The sequence below is a fragment of the Petaurus breviceps genome, unplaced genomic scaffold (genome assembly GCF_028583685.1).
Source record: "Petaurus breviceps papuanus isolate PSGF00001 unplaced genomic scaffold, PetGlider_PUasm1.0 76, whole genome shotgun sequence".
In the NCBI taxonomy this organism is placed as follows: Eukaryota; Metazoa; Chordata; class Mammalia; order Diprotodontia; family Petauridae; genus Petaurus; species Petaurus breviceps.
In genome coordinates, this window is record NW_027186473.1 from 36802017 (window position 1) to 36812285 (window position 10269).

Genomic DNA, 10269 nt, shown 5'->3' on the forward strand with positions numbered 1-10269 from the left:
AGAGAGAGAGAGAGAGAGAGAGAGAGAGACAGAGACAGAGACAGAGACAGAGACAGAGACAGAGACAGAGAGAGACAGAGAGAGAGACAGAGAGAGAGAGACAGAGAGAGATACAGAGAGAGACACAGAGAGAGAGAGAGACAGAGAACACCACAGAATTCAACAGCTGATCCAATAATTGATTTCCACCATTATTACCAACCCTCTTGACAGTCTTGTGTTCTGTTTCCTGAATTGGTATTCTCTTTCCTCCTTTTTGCCACCCCACCTCCAGGGTTGAGGCAGGGGACATTACTTCTATTCTACCCTCATTTATCTACACCCAAATAGAGACAGTAACCAAGTTGATTAACCTGTACCAAATGCTAGGATTCACCTTAATAAAGTTAGGCATGCAGATCAAATGTAAAAAGCAAAGGATTTTGAGCTGAAAGATTTATTCTGAATCCTAGCTCTGCAAAGAAAAATATATGACATAGAAAGACAGCCAGTCTCAGAATCAGGAAGACCTAAGTTCTGCCTCTGACACATATTACCTGTAAGATGATGGGCGGGACATTCTCTATGCCCGCAAGTAGCAAGGTCATTCTTTGTATCAGTTGAGAAAGTTTCAGTGAGCATTCCCTATACCAATGACACCACAAGTCTACTTCTTTGTCTCTCTTTTATGTGCCTGCTCTTAAACAGGTCATTTATCTACTCTGTGGCTCAATTTCTTTTTGTGTGTGGCTATGTGGTTTTCAACATATTTTCAAGGTCAATATCCGATATTATCATTGCCCTTATGTACCCCCTGCCCACTTCCTACACTGGACCAAGAGAACATGCATTCTGTGCTGACTCTAAGAGAAATATCCCAACCGTTCCAAATTGTTGGGATAATCTGTCACCATATTAGGCAGTTAAATTCTACAATCAAAATGACTCATGTATTTTCTCCCAAAATCATAAAATCCAATAGATAGATACCAGTTTATTATTTTCAGAAGGATCATCTTTCCTTCTCTGACGTATGTTCCTTTTATTGCCTTTAATAGATTTAATGACTTCGTATTTCTTTCTGCATGATGTTGTTCCCCCCCCACACCCCCACACACATATACACAAAACATTCCTTATCTCAAAGTGTGATCCTAGTCTCCACATCTTAATTCACCACAAGCTTCCCTTTAGGAGTCTAGCAAGGAACTTATATAGACATTTGAAAGAGCAATATAAGAAGTGATGGTCTGCAGTTACCCATAAGAAAATAAAATATCTACTTCCAGTGAAAGCTTTAGGATCTACTTCGCTTTAGAATGCTATAAATAAATAAGAAATAACAGTTTACGCTACTCTGAAATGGGCAAGATTTAATGTTGCAGAAGGCAATCTATTGATTGTGGAAGTTTCCTTAAGTATCCTGTATATTAGCTGGAATAGCTACAGCCTGATAATAGTGAATATAACATTTGCATTTGCTTCTAAACATAAAGCATGGAATAATTTCACCAGCAATTATTCCCATATTTTTATCGCATATTAACCTTTTTAATATCTGATAATGGGTCCTGTGGGAAGAACAATCCCAAGTTCTCAAGTTATGAAGTAAGATCATAATCCTATTTCAATAGTTTCTTATATGGATAATAAGAGCAGATTAATATTATTTTCCCTTGAGTATTGATTTTAGAGATTTAAAAAGACTAATAGGCAGAGGATATTCCTCTAAATATGCCACCCTTTTGATTTGTTTTCAAAATGAGGTATAGTTTGGGATTGGGTATTTTTTTATTTGTATTTTTTTTTAATTTTCCTTTTTGGTTTGTTTCCTTCTTCTGCCTCATCCTTTTATTTTGGATTTTCAAGTGGCTCTCCAGACTCCAGACACCTTTATTCAGCTGTTATTTCTCTCTGGCATATCCCTTTGACATGCCAGCTCCCTTCTCCCATTGGTGAGGCCCTTTGAAGGCTTTCATTTTGGGGAAAGGGCCAGGCCAGTACTGAAATCAGAAATATCTCAGTTTAAATCCAGCCTCAGACACTTACTAGTTGGACAATTCACTTAACCTCAATTTGCTACAGTTTCTTCATCTGTAACATGAGAATTATAATAGTACCTACTTCCCAGAGTTGTGAGAATTAGATAATACTTGGAAAGCACTTAGCACAGAGTCTGCCACATAATAGGCAACTGTACATGCATTACCATTCATAGTAGTATTAGTAGTTTCTGCTTCAGACTTTGTCCCCATAGCCTTCCATTAATACTTTCTAGTCACTTCAGCTCCCCTTATGTGCTGTCTTTTCCCATTAGAATGTAAACTTCTTGAGGGCAGGGAGTACCTTTTTGCCTTTATCTGTATCCCCAGAACTTATTAGAGTTTATGTACATTGAGTACACTTTAGTCTCTTCTGTATACTCTATAGTTCAGCTATATTGGCATTTTCCTGGCTTAGAGACAGCTAGACAATATTAGAGATAGAATGTTGGACCTGGAGTTACAAAGAGCCAAGCACAAACCTATACTCAGACATTTAGTAGCTGTCTGACTTTGAGCAAATTACTTAACCATTGTTTGCCTCATTTTCCCCATCTCTTAAAAGGGAGATAATGATAGCACCTTCAAGGATTGTTGTAAGGATAAAATGAGATAATATTTATAAAGTGCTTTAAACAGTACCTGATACATAGTAGGTACTTTAAAATGTTTGTTTTCTTTCTCCCTTCCTACTTATTTCTCATTTCATACCACACTTTGTCTTCTGACTGCATGCTAGTACTCTCTCCTTGTCTTTCTCTCTAATCCCCACCCCCTCTCCACACCTCTTCCTGCTTTCCTTAAAGACTCTGCTTAATTCCTGCTTTTTCCTATACTCCTCACCCTTCATGCCATCCACTGTTAATGCTTTCTTTCTTATATTACTTTTGTATATATCATATATGTAGTTTATGGTTGTTTACACATTGTCTCCTTCAGAATGTGAACTCCTTTAGGTTAAAGACCCTGTTTTTGCCTTTCTTTGTATGCCTAGCATTTATCACAGTTCCAGATACATCATAATCAGCTTAAAAATAAGTAAATGAAACAAAATATACTAAGCTTAAATAAGGCAAATACTTCTTGACTGCCAGATATGACAAGAAGTGTAGTAGAGGAAAAATCTTAGTTTTGGAATCAGAAGGTCTGCTTTTGTATCCTGGTTTTGTTCCATTTACTATCTAACATGGGCAAATCACTTTAACCTATATGGATCTCATTTTATTTATTTTTAAACTACTAAACAACATAAATTGGACTAAATAGATGATAATCCTAAAGTCTCTTCTCGCTCCAAATCCTTCATCCTCTCTGTGTAGGAACTTTCTCCACCAGTACATCTCACAACCTATGTCCAACCTAGTGGAGAAGTCCTCACGTGTGACCTGAGGCACAAAGAATTTTTGTTTCTTACTCAGTGTTTACCTACGTAGTAAGTGTCACAAATAGAACATGAAGCCCAGAATCCTATTTTCCACCCCCATAGTTGCCCAAAGCAACACAAATTAACTAAGTAGTACAGCTAGCACTCAAATACAGGGCTTCTGATTCTAATGCGTTTTGTAGTATGTTGTACAACCCCCTCAAAACTGAGAGCAGAGAAAGCAGGGACAAGGGAAAGGTGATCTCCGTCTGTCATAGATGCTGGGCGATACTCTTCTAGCTACTTCATAACACTTGTTCAACTTTCCCCTCTCCCCTCCCCTAGCTAGGCCTGAGTGGAAACTCTTCCCCCTGAGGGAGCAAAGAACAATGTCTAATGACCTTGGGGAGCCAATTCCCTTCTATATCAAGAGAGTACAGGCCTGATTAAGTTCTAACAATGTGTGTTCATTTACTAAAGTTTGACTTTCTTATCTATCACTTCTTTTGTTAAGATTCTTTCAAATTTCATAGCACTTTCTTTTAACCCTGTTTTTTTAGACTTAGGATACTATATTCAGGAAATTGTTGTTTCTCTAGCAAGAAACTGCTAAATTACATGGACTATTGCCAAACTCATATGAACAATAAAACATTAAGAGTGAATTGACTACGATATAAAAAAGAGTTACATCTGGGACAAAGGTCTGTTTACAAGAGCCCAATTTGGAAAAAAATAAAATGTCATTTAGGGGGAAAATATTTCATATTATTCCCAACAACAATAAGTGATTTAAAATTTGATGTTGTTAATATTTAATTCTATCTTAGAAGTCATTCTTATCAGTGAAATATGGCAAGACCACTAGCTGATCTCCAAATTCCATCTGCTGTTTCTTGCATTAGAGGATCATAAGATCGTATATTTAGAAATAGAAGGTGTTGTAGAGGTCATTGAATCCAACCCCTTATTTTACAGATGAAGAATCTGAGATTCAGAGAGCTTAAGAGACTTGTCCATGATCATACAGCTAGAATTGGCTGAGACAGGATTCAAACCCAGTTCTTCATGATTCCAAGACTAGTACTCTTCCAATTATTACAGGCTACTCCTATACTCATGAGTCTATCTGCAATGACCATGACTATGACCATGACCACAATTCTGACCATGCCTTCTCCTTGCTCAAGAAGCTTCAATGGTTCTCAGTTTCCTCTAGGATAAAATATCAACTCTTCTTTCTGGTGCAGCAAATCTTTCCAGACTGACCTCACATTATGCCATCCTTACCCCCCACCCCTCAACATATCCATTTTCTCTATATTCCAGACAATTGGGGTTCCTTGCTGTTCCCTATATACAGCATTCCTTTTCCTACCTCTGATTTTGCAGGTGCTGTTCCTCATGTTCAGAATGTTTGTGTTTCACCTCTGCCTCTTGAAATATCTACCTCTTTTCAAGTCCTGGCTCAAGTTGGTAACTTCCAATTTAAAGCTTTTCCTGACTACCCCCAGCTCCTAAATCAAATGAAATATTGAACAAATGAAATTATGAATGTAAAGCACTTTACAAACTTTGAGGCTCTAAATATGAGCCATATTTTTATTAATGCTATTAATGCTAATTACTTTATATACTTTTATATTTACAAATGGGCACGTTATTTTTTTTTTAGTAGATGTGAATGATTTTCATTTCCATCTTTGTATCTCCACTGCCTTGCACAATGCTTTGCATATAGTAGGGATTTAATATATTCTTTCTGAATTGCATTTGTCTAGTTTATTTCCCTATATACCATGGCTGGAAAACACTTTCCTTTTCATTTTTATCTCTTAAAAACTCTTCTCTTATTTTCATCTTAGTTCAAGCACTAACTTCTCTAGAAACTATTCTCTGAGATCCAATCTGAACTTGTTCACTCTTTTTCTTTCTAAAATAAATTTGTCTGACTCCAATTATCCTGTCTTCGCCCCTCCAAAAAGAAAAAAAAAAGAAATTTGTTTGAATCTCTCCTTATTAATACTTCACCCCATCTTTTATCATACTTTTCTGTCCATGAGCCTTCCTATATATATAGGCTTCCATATAACCTTCCTGGTAAAATAATCTTCTTGAGGACAGTCTCTATTGTTTTTTACCATTGTTTTCTATTATCTAGAACAATGTTTTACAGAGAGTATTATCTTAATAAATGTTTGTTGAATTAAGATGTTTAAGTGCAATATACTTACTTTACTAATATTGAAAATCAATGGACTATGCGACCCTAGGCAAGTCATTTAACTGCATTATCTCAAAAAATAAAATCAGTAGGCATGGGTGCATGATAAGTATAATATTTGCCTTCTATTTCTTCTAAAGATATTTTATTTTTGGGTGTACTACACAAGTAGCCTGGAGGTTCTGAGAGTTTCTAGTCATTGTTTTTCCTCCAGGTTACATCAATGAATTTTTACTTCTTTTTTTTTTTTTGTCCTCCCTCCATTCCTTTACACAGGGTGGTTGTGACTGATATTATTGCTAAGAAATCATTCTCAGCAGTTCTCTTGAATAAAGTTCATTTTTTTAGGGTTGAAGTCTACAACACTCAAGTATTTAGGATTTTCATTAATGATGAAAAAGGAAACAGATTCCCCATGGTTCCCATGTGTTTAAACATAACAATATTGTAATAGATCTGTGACTTACCTATGTGTATGTATTCTTATCTTCACTGAATCCTGTCTCTCCAACAGATCTTCCATTATAGAAGACCACTTTGCATTAGATAAGCTTTCAAAAGAAATGGTAAAGATCAAAGTCAATATCTTTGTCTTCTCTGGCATCATCAACTGTTTTTTAATAGTTCATACTGGAATAATTGTAATTATTAACACACCATTCCTGTTCATCTTAAAACACTCTTCTAATTTTATGACTACTGTGACCTTTGCCCTAACAAGTACATGGAGATAATTGATTTAAACATATCCCTAAATTAACAGAGAAAGACTAAAAAAAATGGGAAATGTTGATTCTATGTTACTATAGCAAAAACAACAGTGCCTTGGATAAACAACCTTAGCACCTTCTTATTGCATCTGGCATGTCAATATGACATCATTGGATTGTAACAGAAATGGTGGAATGCAGTCAAGAGGAGTTGTATGTAATGAGGCTAAAAGTTTGGTTATTATCAGATAATAGAGGCCTCAAATGAATATCTTCTCTTCCTTTTTTCTTTTGTTCTCTCTTTCTTATTGGTCAAATATGTTAATAGTAATTTCCTTGTCATTTGTCACTATCCAGTGAATATGTTAGCACTAACATTTGTACATTTGGATAGAGCCCCATGGACAAAATTTACTGGCAGTTGAGACACATTTTTAAATGTCTGCATGACAATATAGAAAAGGCCTTCTTTCTGAATGCCACTTTGGCTAGAGGTTAATATTATTAAAATATATTCAGGGATAATTCTCTCATTTTGGCAGATAGTTCACATACAATAGAAAATATTTCATTCTCAAATAAAACTTCGTATCTATCTAATGGTTTGAACATATGGTAATAAATCTGTCTATAATATGACAGTGTTCCCCTAAACAACTTACCTCAGTGTTGTTTCAAGAATTAAATGAGAAAGTATATGGAAACATTTTTGTGGAATTTTCAAATGTTATATAAAGGTCAATTATTATTATTATACAAGTTGGTGAAAATTTTGCTTAGCCTTGAGGCAAATTTACTATTTAGTTTAAGTAATGGGTTTTTATGCATATAAATTCTCTAGTCAAATTGTTAATGTTCAATCTCAACTTGGCATCCAAAACCTCCCCAATCTAATGACAACTAAACTTTTTGCCTCATTTCAGACAACTCTTTGATAGGGGTCCATCATTTATGTTATGGTCCTAGAATCTCAAAAAAATTTATCTGAATCCAATACCCTCCCCAAAAGGAGTTGCTATTTCTAAGAGGTGAGTCCTTACATCTAATGACTGCTGGGACTAGGACAACAGTTTAAGTAGTGTTATTTATCTATCTACTTCAAAAATGACTGTATCAGTAGTAAATGAATAGAGACACATTACTGAATTCTTGGGTTCAAGGCATGCTTACTATATCGGAGAGATTTAGGTATTTGAGAAGCTACAAGTATACATCTATGCAAAAGGAATTTTGTAATATATTGTTTACTAATTTTAATGGTTTTATTAAGAATAATAGAGCAGTGCATATACTACCTAAGCAGGTCTATTGGTTTTCAGGAGGATGCTATTTTATTATTTCAAGGTTATGCAATTATTGATATATGAAATAACAGACTTGTACAGGGAGAAGGCTCAGTAATAATACTAAATGATAATTTAGTTATGAGATCTTGGCATAAAGAAGTTAGACATTCCAACTTCCACCATGCATACACACACACACACAATGTCAACATAAAAACATTTGAATACTATATACAATGTGTGTGAAACTACAGCAATCACATCATTTAGATTAAGGAAATGAGCTCTTTCATGTTCAGAGAATGAAGGCAGCAGGGACCAGAAATTGACATTTCACCAATATTCCTTATGAAAAAGAGTAGAAGTATTAATAGTTGCTAGTGACACTAGCTGGTGATTAAAATGGCAACATCTGGGTTTATTATGTACTCCAATCATAATGGGCTACTCACATCCTTTCTTCATACTCTGTGTACAATCTTGACCTTCCCATGATTCATAAGTTTGGTATACCTGTAAAGTTAGCCATCCCTTCTGATTTTCAATTTGCACCTAATCAAATTCTACCTATCTTTTAAGGTTCAAGTCAAATGAACCCCAAGAATAATATTTAAAATATATGACCAAGAGGCAATCTGGAACAGAGGAGAAGGAAATGACCCCGGGGCCAGGAAGAACTGTGTTAAAGTTCTGTCCCTGACATCCAGTGGTTGTGTGACTTTGAAGGAACCATTTAGTTGATCTGTGCTTTAAATAAGCAACTCTCTAAATTATAAATTACAGAGAAGGTGCTGTCCTGAATTGGTGGAAGGAATTTCGTCACTCAGAACTCCCTATAGAATTGGGATACTTATATAGTATAGCACACCAATGAAATCACTTTACACTAACAAACTATTATATGTAGATATCATTTTAAGGTTTACATAGTACTTTCCTCATACCAAATATCTGTCTCTCTTTAAAGTTAAGAAAACTGAGAACCAAAGAGGTTGTAACTTGTTCAAGTCACCCAAATAATAATCAGTAGAATTAGTATTAACGCCCAAATTGTCTGATTCCAAAAACAATGATCTTTCCATTGTATAACAGTACCATTTAATCATGCATGAATAATAGTCTACATTTCACAGACAATATTCACTACCACTACTACTAACTAAATAACTAATTAAAATTTATATAACTCCTATTCTGTTCCAGGCACTGTGCTAAATGTTTCACAAATATTATCTATCATTTGATTCTCACAACAACCATGGGTGTTAGGTGCTATTATTTCCCCCATTTTATTGCTGAGAAGTTAAGAAGCTTCTCCAGGATAACAAAACTAGTAAATATCTGAGGCAGGATTTGAACTCAGGTCTTCCTGACTGACCCAGCTTCTAACTACTGTGCCACCTAGCTTTCCTAATCTGTAACCAAATTAAATTCTAAAAGTATAATACCCACCAAAGAACAGATTTATGTGCCCTTTTGTGGTAACGAGGTAGTAGACTAAACTAAAGTGATTTCTTGTGTTTTCCTTAGATTATGAAATCATTGGGTAAAAGAAATCACAATATAGAATTTGGCTTATAGATAATTCTTAACCCAAATAACTGCTACTACAGATTTCCTTATTTTTCCCCTGAAAAACTGTTAAATAAGGTGAGAAAAGTAGTCATAGTATTTCATACCCTCTGAATAGTCATATCCTCATACCCAAGAGATGACAAAGTGATTTTGATTCATTGAAACTACACATAAACACACACACGCAAACACCTCACTCACTATTCTTATCGAATTTTTGTTCTATATATTCTCCCTTTCTCTATAAAATCGTATTCTGTCACTCTTTCTCTAGTTTCTGACTTCATAACTCAAATGAACCTGCTCCCTCCCAGTTCTCCAATGAACCCCCAAATGACAGATTTTTTTGGAAATCTTTTCTGAATCTTCAGTCTTGATCTCTCTGCTGAACTCCATACTTCTGACTATCTCTACCTGGATATCTCTCCACTTTTGAGTTTTCATGACATTTCTCTCTTCTTCCTTCCTATCCTCTTGATTACACCTTCTCACTCATCTCCTTCTTGTTGTTCCTCTTACACGGCATCCCAATTCCCATTTTCATGCCTTTCCACAAAATACACGCACACACACAAACACACACACACATGCCTGTTATTTAATTGGTGAATGAAAAACAGTAAGGAAATTCTTTAGTACTGCACCCCTATCCCTACTTCCCATCACCAGCCAAAATTTGGAAGTTCATGATGTTTTTTTCTATATCTAATCATGTTGCCTAAAACTTATATGGCCAAATAATGAAAACAGTTTTGGGAATCTTGTAAAAATTGTTTGGTGGCATTTAAGTATGATATTTTACATTGAGCGTTAGTATATTGCACATACAATTAAGTATTCTATAAATTGCTGCACAGAACCAGATCTCTCCAAACTAGATCAATTTCCAGGTCCATTCTAGCACTGGATCTATGATCTCAAGTCTATTATACCCCTAGAACTAATATGTAATCCTATTCTCCATTCTTGCATCATCGAATCTTGTTCATATCTCTCTAAGCATTCTAGTCACATAAAAATAAATTCAGCATGATAAAATGAATAACATAGGACAGAATTCACATACTTCAATTTTTAAAAAAGACATCTA

At 35.1% G+C, this 10269-nt stretch overlaps 1 pseudogene; it reads right to left on the minus strand.

Moving 5' to 3' along the window:
- The window catches only part of LOC138174650 (small ribosomal subunit protein mS40-like), a 2800-nt pseudogene extending 2213 nt beyond the window's left edge, over nt 1-587 (minus strand).
- Nucleotides 588-10269: the final 9682 nt, after the last annotated feature.